General features: G+C 34.3%; 1 pseudogene; it reads right to left on the bottom strand.

The window, feature by feature from the left end:
• Positions 221-11,023, bottom strand: LOC109846837 (annotated as a pseudogene).

Raw genomic sequence — 11,125 nt, 5'->3', positions numbered from 1 at the left:
AGCCTTCTGGAAGTCGTCAGATTGTAAATTCCATCATCGGTGTTTGATAGAGAATCAGCTATCTATTGTGATTTTTAGACAGCCTACATATGTTTAAAAGGCTTCATCCTTCTTTTTGTTCTAATTTTTTTAAGGGGTGCGGTCAAATTTGCATCCCTCTTTCTCTTATTCAATTGTATAATAATAGGAGCATCTTCGTCCTCAGAAAATATGGCAGCTGCTAGTGGAGGGATTTTCTCTGGTGGAGGGAAATAGGAGCATCTTCGTCCTCAGAAAATATGGCAGCTGCTAGTGGAGGGATTTTCTCTGGTGGAGGGATTTCCCTCTCAGTGTCCATGTGTGGAGTGCATGTTTCTAAAAAAACATTTGAAATAAAAATAGAAAAAACTTAACAACCGCTATCAAAACTTAACTACAAAACCGTATAATTAACAATCAATCCATAAACTTAACAATAAATCCCTAAACTTAACAACTAATCTATAAACTTAACAACCAATACGTAAACTTAACAACCAATCCCTAACCATGTAGTGAAAAAAGGATCTAACATGTACAAGTTTGCAGCTCCATCACTGGGCTAACATGTACAAGTTTGCAGCTCCATCACTGGGCTGGACACCTCTCCAGTCAGCTCAAAAAATTTGTCAGCGGTTGCTGGAGGGACTTCCTCTGGGCGAGGATCTTCCACCTTAGTATTAATGCCAGTAGTATCCGGTGGAGGGACTTTCCCTAATGGAGGGCTTTCGCTCTCCTTATTAATGTCAACAAAAAATGGTGGAGGGACTTCCCTTGGTGGAGGGCCTTCGCTCTCCTTATTAATGTCAGCAAAGAATGGCTGAGGGCCTTCCCTCTCAATGTCAATATCAATGCCATCCACGCTGCATGGAGTGCCTGATTCAAAAAAAAAGAAGATAACATTCAAAATGTAATTTTGAACTATATAACCTTAATAACTAAACCATATACTTAACTATCAAACGATAAACTTAACAGCCAATTGGTAAACTCAACAACAAATTGGTATACTTAACAATCAATCCCTATACTTAACAATCAATCAAACATGTACAAATTTGCAACTCCATCGCTGGGCTATACACTTCTGCAATAGGCCTCTTATTCTTATATACAGTGAGACCTCTGCATCGCGCTACACTTAGTTCCTCTCTCAGGCTCCTCACTTGAGCAGACAGAGTAACCACTTTCATAGAAAGAGAAGTTATCTCTATTCGGTCGGCAACAATCTGATCTTTGAATTTATTCTCATTATCACGACACAATTTTTGATTTATTATCGCGATGCTCTTCCAATAGATCACTTGCTGGACAATTCTATTTTTTCGACTGCCTCATTGGGCTGCTTGACCGCTTCATTAATATTTTGTGGCATCGTCTATGCAACAGACGGATACATTATTATTAAAAAAAGAATAATTAAGAACAAATAAAATTCACAATTATTAAATGCTTACCTATCCTTCAAGAAAGATATAATCTCTTGCTCCCCTTTTCTTTTTGAGAAGAGGCTGGCTTGGGCCACGTGGCCTATCGGCGTCTCCTGCTCTCTCTCTCTCTCTCTCTCTCTCTCTCTCTCTCTCTCTCTCTCTCTCTCCTTCTTCTTCTTCTTCTTCTTCTCTTTCTCCTTCCCCTGCTCTTTCCCCCCACAAATCTCCCTCAATGCTTTGAGCTTGGTCATGGAACCGTGGAAGCTTTATCATAGCTTTCCTTGCTTTAGCTATAACAGTGGCTAATATCAAAGATCTAACAAAATCTCTCAGTTTCACCCAATTTGTGAGGGGAGGCTGCAACGTACTTCCAACTACTGGCTTCTTGATGTCAGTAAGTTCATAGTACCATAACTGCACATGAAAGAAATAGAATCTTAACAAACACCCCTTAACCTTAACAACAAATAAGCAATCATAAGAATAAATCCCTAACATTAACAATAAATCCGTAACCTTAATAACTAACCCTAACCTTAACAACCAACCCGTAACATTAACAACCAAACTGTAATCTTAACAACCAACCCGTAACATTTGTTGGGTCCTTTTGTTTTGATGATGATTTACAAATAATTTACATCTAATATTGTTTGTCTAGTGTTTGTGTTTTATATTTATTCTTGGCAAATAATATGTTGGAGGATGGATAAAATCGAGCATTCACGATCACATCCATTAGAGGTTGGCGGAATAGTGGTTGAAGCCTTGCAATTCAAGCTGAAGATCCAAGTTCAAGCTTCATCCGCAAGTTTACCAAGTCAAACTCATTGAAGACCTTCATCAAACTTTGGTAATTTAGTTTAGGTTTTATATTATGTGTGTTAAGTACTCTAAACTCAATACCATATACACACATATTTTTATGTGTATAATATATATATAATATAATATATATATATAATATATATATATATATATATATATATATATATATATATATATATATATATATTATATATATATATATATATATATATATATATATATATATATATATATATATATATATATATATATATATATATATATAATATATGAGAGAAAAATGGGTATGCTTGTACCGCAAGCACAAATTTTGTGCTTGGTAGTAATGTGTCACATCCTCATCCACTCACTACCTATGTGAATGTGGTCTCATATTTGAATGAGTGGAGAGGGATATGACATATTATTACCAAGCATAACTTTTGTGCTTGAACCAAGCATACCATATTGCTCTCTCTCTCTCTCTCTCTCTCTCTATATATATATATATATATATATATATATATATATATAATATATATATAATATATATATATATATATATATATATATATATATATATATATATATATATATATATATATATATATATATATATATATATATATATAATATTATAGTATATATATATATAGTTATGTATATACAGAAGTTTTGGTTTTATAGTTTACAAGTTTATATAAATATGAAACCTATATTATTGTTTACATTTATATACATGTTTCATATTTGTTAAATGCATATTGTGCAAAACCTCATTTTTGCATAATATTGAGTTATTAGTTTATAGACTTAACAATCATAATATATATATTCTATTAGGTCTATAAAATCAGTTTATGAAGTTTCAAAACATGGTGTAGTCAAAATGTTAAAACAAGTATGTTTACATTTTCATGTTCTGGACTATTTTGTAAAATGAAGAGATTTCTCATTTGGGAGGTGATTTTTGTAAACCAGTTTTTGTAGCATGTGTATTATCATGTCTATAATCATTTTCCAAAGTTTTACATTTTCTGAATTTGTTTACAATTTTTAAAAGCAGTTTAAAAATCAGATTTTTTATTTCAGTTAGGCTGAAAACCTGTTATCAGTCGACTGGTCAGTCAACTGATGAAATCAGTTGACCGATCAGTCAACTGAAGAAAGTGCCTGTAATTCAAAAAAAGTTTCTATTTTGTTTTGGTCGACTAACCAGACGACTGATGAGGTCATCAGTCGACTGATAAGGTTCGTCAGTCGACTAATGAGTTGGAAAACGCCTCCAACGGTCATCTCATCAGTCGACTAATGCATCCCGTCAGTCGACTGACTAGCACCAACGGCTATATTTCCAGTCTTTGTTATTTTATCATTTTTACTAGTTTTTCTTGGGTTTTGTGCCTTGGTTTTTCTTCCTATATAAACCCCTATTGTTCTCATCAGAAAAAAGTTTCTTTAAGAGGTTTTTAACAAGAGTTTTAAGTGTTTAAAAGTCTGTTTCTTAAGTTTAAGTTTGGTGTTTGAGTTTACAAAGAGGAGGTTTGCATTTTCAATTAAGGAATTCATCCTCAATCTTCTTCAACCTCTTTGTGATTATAGAGAAGTTTTTCTTTGCATTTTCAATTAAGGAATTCATCCTCAATCTTCTTCAACCTCTTTGTGATTATAGAGAAGTTTTTCTAACTCTTTTCTCTAGCAATTTTATTATTGATTTTCATATTCTTATTATTGTTAGTTTGTTAATTGAGTTAGATTTTATTTACACTCATTTTATCACGCACACCCTATTTGAGCTTGTAGCATTTCATACATCATATATTGGGTTGTGGGATTGTGATTTTTAAGATTGAGCTTACATTGAGTTCTCACCTATTGCAGAGAACATTTTATTGTATTATACTTAATTATGAGTTACACGTTGTATCACACTTGTACACCGAGAGGAGTGTGTGATGAGAAACGGGGTTATCCCAAGAGGAGTGGCGTCGGTAGTAATACCTAGAGATTGTCATAATTCCGAGCACTTGAGGGAAACACGGGCTAGAGACCAATACTTAGAGGGTGTAGAGTGTGAGTGTAATTGTGTGTGTTGTAAAGTTTTCGGTGAACTAAAAAACCGAATTGTGAGGTGTAAACATTGTTCAGGTGAACGTAGAAAACCCGTTGTGATAGTGGAGTTCTCCCCGGGAGTAGAGAGCGGAGACGTAGGACGGAAGGTCCGAACTCCGTGATCATATCTTGTGTTTGTGTTTGTCTTTGCGTACTATCACTTGTTGATGCGACATAATTATGTACCAAAATTGCAAGTACACAATTGATCAAGTTATAGTATAAAAAAATATCGATCCCACGAGGAAGGTGATTTTAAGAGATTATTAGAATTGGTTCTTATGTTTTGTGCGCGACAATTAGAAATAAAGAATAAGTGTGATTATGGAGAGAGATGTGATGAGTGATTTTTGTGAATATATGCAAGAGATAATAAATTGAATTTTAGAGAAGAAAGAATCAAAGAATAAATAAAATCACAAGGCAAGAAAGAAGAATAAATAAAATCAAGAAATAAAACCAAGAATGAAAAGAAAATTTAAGAAAGTTAAGATGGAGGATTCAAAAGAGGTAAGAAATCTAGAATATAATCCACTAGCTAATTTTAATTACAAAATACAAACTATTCTCTTTTTATCATAATTCAACTTAGATTTATTAAGCATAGACTATCAAACCATTTAAGGAAAGTATAACCTATCAAATTATCATCTAAGTTAAAATCACTATTCATGATAAGAACAACAACATGATAATAATCCTAGAATTCATAAGCATAACCTATCAAACCATTTAAGATAAGCATAGATTATCAAATTCTTCTTCTACCGATTAGTTCTCTAGTTGATTATCCTAAACATGAACATTTTAAGTACAAGAGAATAATTCATACAATATAAAGGAAATTAGACTAGTTTCATATAATTCTAAACTTCCTACAAGAATTAAATTCACATCTTTAAGAAATAAAAACAAGAAAAAGAACTAATTACAAAAATAAAAAGAAAAATTTAAAGTGGAGAAAAATTATTATTATTAATTGCAACTAAAGTTATAATTTTTGGAAGGCCTTCTTAATTAAGAATAGCCCTCCTCTCCAAATGGAGTTATAAAATTTTTCACACCTCTAACCCCTCACTCTCTACCCTTATTTATAGTAAACATCAGTGAATGAGAGCCATTGGATCGAAATCTTATCCAAAAATATCAATTTTCAGTCTTTGATTCATAACAAACTGCCCCGTGTATCGATATCAGCATCGATAGGGTATCGATGTTGGCATCGATACAGGCATCGATGCCTGCCTGCTTCTAGTTGTTGTCCGCAGAACTCCTCTTCCATTGGTTTTTGGGCTTGGATTTTGGGCTTTTGCTTGGGCTTTTGGGCTTTGATATTTCTTTTAATCATTCATCTTAGCTTGGGCTTTTGGATAAATTAGAAATTGATTTTCTAATGGGCTTCTTTGCTTCATTTCTTCATTTAAATAATGGGTTTTTGTTGAGAGATGGGAGTTTAAGATTTATTCTTCATTAACTTGCAATTAAAAGATAAAAACAATTATTAGTAGCATATTTATTCATATAAAATAGATAATGAGGGTATAAAATTGCAATAAAATATGATTATCAAATACCCCCACACCTAAACTTTTGCTAGTCCTCTAGCAAAGAAAGAAAATTTAAAGAAATCCTAACTCATTTTCGCAGGAATCGTAGTTGTATTTAGTACATACAACAAGCCTTTAAACCTCTGGGTTACCCTAGTGGACGAGTTGTAGTCTCGTGAGGGTTTGCAGTGAATATACCCACAAAATTCGGTCAACTTGCCAAGTTAAATAAGTGAGTAAATAACTAATTTTCCTTGATATATTTAGACATTCTAATTGAAGCTAGTTAATAATCAAGAAAACGTTTTTATATATAACTCCAATGTAACTCTTTTAGAAAATCTTTTTCATTATTGCACTACAAAACCAAGTCAAATCTTAGAGATTTAATTAAAAAGTTTTGAAAAAAACATGCTAACTCTTTGTTTTAAATAACTTTCAAGTCTCTTGATCAAAAATTGTTTTTCAAGACCATATATACAAAACAACAATATATATATAAAAAAAATAGTTAGTGTTATACGTATATAATTTTTTCTTCACTCTCTAATTCTTGGTGATTGTTTTCTATTTTAACGGGCTTTCTAAGTGACCATTTAACGAGTTTTGGGTCAATGAATCCTAACCTAATTGGGCTTAGGTCATTAAGTATAGAAATACTCATTGGGCTTAATTACTCAGTCAACTTAGGCTTTATAAGATAGAATCACCTTGAATTTAAGAGTTTTTTTTCTTCTTTTTTTTTCTTTTTGGTGCCTATTTTTCGCACTCTTCTTTTATAAGGTTAGTTTTTTTTTTAATATATATATGTGTGTAAGTATATATAGTCTGAAAAAAAATATGTAAATCAAGATAACTTAAAAAAAATATTTTCAACTCTAAGTTAAGCATGCAAAAATTTCATTATTTTTAATTAAAAATCTAAGGTAAGACTTAAGTAAAGTATACTACTTGAAAAATTATTTCTTAAGAATTTTATTTGGAGTTATCATAAAAGGTGAACTTGAGTATGTCACTAACTAGGAATTAGAAAATTTAAAAATCTATCAATTAGATCAATTATTACTTAACTTTATTAATTGGCAAGTGATAATATTTTTATATTTTTTTTAAACTATGTCAAAAATGCAACAAAATGATAAAATAAAAAGGAAAATATGTACTTCCCACCCCCACACCTAAATACATTGTCCTCAATGCAAATTCGCTGATGCACAAAGTAAAGCAGATAAGAATTGAAGAACTTACATTTGTTTGGTCGACAATGATGATAAGGATCTGCAAATACTATTAGTATGAGGATGAAGAAATCAAATAAGAGAAAATTTTTTTATTTTTTTTAATTTTTATTGTTAATTTTTTCTTTTTTCTTTTTCTTATAGATAATGAGGTTCATGAAGAACCAACACCTCTTCCTCTCCGAGTGTAGAAAGTTCTAAAAATGGTTTTAGACGTTGACCATTTATTTTAAAAATGTTACCATTTTTATGATTTTTTATCTCGACAGCCCCATGCGGAAAAACTTGTTTGATAAAAAATGGACCTGTCCATCTTGATCTTAATTTTCCAGAAAAAAGATGCAATTTTGAATTGTACAGTAAAACTTTCTGTCCTGGAGAGAAATTTTTTTGTAAAATTAATTTGTTATAAAAAATCTTGGTTTTCTCTTTGTAAAATTTTGAGTTTATGTATGCATCATTTCTAATTTCTTCCAACTCATTTATTTGGAGCAACCTGTTCTTACCTGCTGAGTCTGAGTCAAAGTTCAACTGTTTTATTACCCACATTGCTCGATGTTCTAACTCTACTGGTAGGTGACAAGCTTTCCCGAATCCCAGTCTGTATGGTGACATCCCTAAATTGGCCTTGAAAGCTGTTCTAAATGCCCAAAGAGCATCACATAATTTTAGAGACCAATCTTTTCTGTTATGATTAACTGTTTTTTCTAAGATTTGTTTGATCTGCCTGTTTGTGACCTCTACTTGTCCACTGGTTTGGGGGTGATAAGGAGTTGACAATTTGTGTGTGATTGAATATTTCCTCATTAAAGCCTCAAAGGAACGGTTACAGAAATGTGTACCGTTATCACTGATGATTGCTCGGGGTACTCCAAACTGGGCAAAAATGTTCTCTTTCAAAAACTTGACAACGACCTTGTTGTCATTAGTTTTGCAAGCTACCGCCTCAACCCATTTTGATATGTATTCAACGGCTACTAGAATGTAAATATTTCCAAAGGAATTTAGAAATGGTCCCATGAAATCGATACCCCACAGATCAAAAAGTTCAACTGATAAGATGGGTTATAAGGGCATCATATTTCTTCTAGTGACCTTCCCTAAAAGCTGACAGCGGTTACAAGTTTTGCAAAACTCATATGAATCCTTGAAAAGAGTGGGCCAGTATAGCCCAGATTGAAGAATTTTTTCAGCTGTTTTTCATGGGCCAAAGTGGCTCCCACATGCTTGCTCATGACAAAAGGATAGAACACTCCTAGTTTCTTCAGTGGGAACACAACTCCTAAAAATCTGACTAGGACAGTATTTGCACAGATATGGATCATCCCAGTAAAAGTATTTTACTTGAGAGAGAAAACGGGATCTATCCTGTTTGGACCAATATGAAGGAATCTGGTTCATGACTATGTAGTTCACAATGTCGGCGAACCATGGAACAGATTGGATTTCTAGGAGTTATTCATCTGGGAAGTTCATTGATCGGAACGGTTGATGTTGGTGCATTTGGGAGTCGAGAGAGGTGATCTGCTACGGGGTTATCTGTTCCTCTTCTGTCAAGAATTTGAATGTAAAACTCTTGAAGAAGGAGAATCCATCTAATGAGCCGTGCTTTAGCATCCTTTTTTGTCAAAAGATACTTTAGTGCGGCATGATCTGTGAAAACTTTGCTTAAGGAACCGATGAGGTAGGACCTGAATTTTTCAAAGGCAAAGACTATAGCTAAAAACTCTTTTTCTGTGACAGAGTAATTCTGTTGGGCATCATTCAGAGTCCTACTGGCGTAGTAGATCACATGCGGTTTTCCATCAAACCGTTGTCCTAAAACAGCTCCAATCGCAGAATCAGATGCATCACACATCAGTTCGAAGGGTAAGGTCCAGTCCGGTGCATGAATGATAGGAGTTGTGGTTAGCTCCTTTTTTAGATATTCAAAAGCTTTGAGATAGTCGGGAGAAAAGACAAATGATGTATCCTTGGCTAAAAGATTAGTCAAGGGTCTAGAAATTTTGCTGAAATCCTTGATGAATCGTCGGTAAAAGCCAGCATGACCAAGAAACGATCTGACATCTTTGACTGTTTTAGGAGGAGGGAGATTGGAAATGAGATCTACCTTAGCTTTGTCCACTTCGATTCCCCTATTGGAAACTACATGTCCTAAGACAATGCCTTGTTTGACCATAAAATGATATTTCTCCCAATTAAGAGTCAGATTTTTCTCCCTACACCGTTCTAGGACCAGTTTAAGATGATGCAAACATTGGGAAAATGTGTCACCAAAGATGGAAAAGTCGTCCATGAATATTTCAAGAAATTGCTCTATCATGTCAGAAAAAATACTGATCATGCAACGTTGGAATGTAGCTGGTGCATTACACAGGCCAAAAGGCATGCGTCGGTATGCGAATGTTCCATACGGGAAAGTGAAAGTGGTTTTCCTAATCTTCTGGAGCGATAGAGATTTGATTGTAACCTGAATATCCATCCAGGAAACAATAGAACTCATGTCCTGCTAAACGCTCTAACATTTGGTCAATGAAAGGAAGAGGGAAGTGATCTTTCCGAGTGGCTAAGTTGAGTTTTCGGTAGTCAATACAAACTCGCCATCCAGTTTGGATTCGAGTGGGAATCAGCTCATTAGCCTCATTTTGGATCACGGTGATCCCAGATTTCTTTGGAACAACTTGGACTGGACTCACCCATGAACTATCAGAAATGGGATAAATGATCCCATGATCGAGACATTTCAGAATATCTTTCCTAACGGCTTCTTTCATCACTGGGTTTAACCTACGTTGAGCATCTCTAGTAGGTTTGGCATCATCTATCAAATGGATTCGGTGTTGAACAATGGTTGGACTAATCCCTTTGATATCAGCCATGGTCCATCCAATGGCTTCCCTATTCTCTCTTAAAACAGCTAAGAGAGCTTCCTTTTGACCGGTAGTCAACTCAGAAGAAATGATAACTGGTAAAGACTCGTTCTCCCCTAAGTAGGCATACTCTAGATTTTCAGGTAGAGGTTTGAGCTCTAACTTAGGGGGTTCCTCCAAAGATGAGCATAGCTGGACTCGGGGTTCTATCTCCAAAGGTTCTCGTTGCCAGCCAACAGCAAAAACATGATTGACTAGTGGTTCTATCTCTAGTTCGTCATCAGAAAGCTCCTCAATCATTAAATCAGATGCATTTGTATCAGACTCACACTCTCCCTCTTGTTGTTCACTTGATATTCCTTGAATGAAATTCACTTCCATGGGTTCATCAGATGGATCACTAGGTTGTCTCCCTAAATTGAAAATATTGAGGTCAACAGTCATATTCCCAAAAGATAGTTTCATCTGACCGGTTCTACAATTTATCAAGGCATTTGAGGTGGCTAAGAACGGTCTTCCTAGAATGATGGGAATTTGACTTTTGAGATTAGAAACAGGCTGCGTTTCCAAGACAATAAAATCAACAGGGAAAATGAACTCTCCAACTTTGATCAGAACATCCTCTACCTCTCCTTTGGGAATTTTTACAGATCTATCAGCTAACTGTAGAGTGCATCTTGTCGGTTTAAGTTCTCCTATACCTAGCTGTTGATAGACTGAATAAGGAAGGAGGTTGACGCTGGCTCCCAAGTCTAGAAGTGTCTTATCAATGTGAGTGTTACCTATGACGCATGGAATTGTGGGACAACCAGGGTCCTTGTATTTCAACGGCATTAGTTTGAAAAAATTTCACTGAGGTTAGCAGCTAAGAAGACTTTCTTGGGAACATTGGTGGTTCTTTTCTTAGTGCATAAGTCCTTTAAGAACTTTGCATAAGAAGGGATTTGTTTAATTGCATCTAGGAGAGGGATTTTGATCTTGACCTGTTTAAACATTTCTAGGATTTTCTCAACCTGCAAGGAGTTTTTCCTAGGTTTGAGTCTATCTGGAAAGGGGGCAACAAGCCTATACCTATCTAGATCAAGCTCAATCTCAAGTTCAGC

The sequence above is a fragment of the Asparagus officinalis genome, chromosome 7 (genome assembly GCF_001876935.1).
Source record: "Asparagus officinalis chromosome 7, Aspof.V1, whole genome shotgun sequence".
Classification (NCBI taxonomy): domain Eukaryota; kingdom Viridiplantae; phylum Streptophyta; class Magnoliopsida; order Asparagales; family Asparagaceae; genus Asparagus; species Asparagus officinalis.
This window is presented reverse-complemented; position numbering and strand designations above follow the sequence as displayed.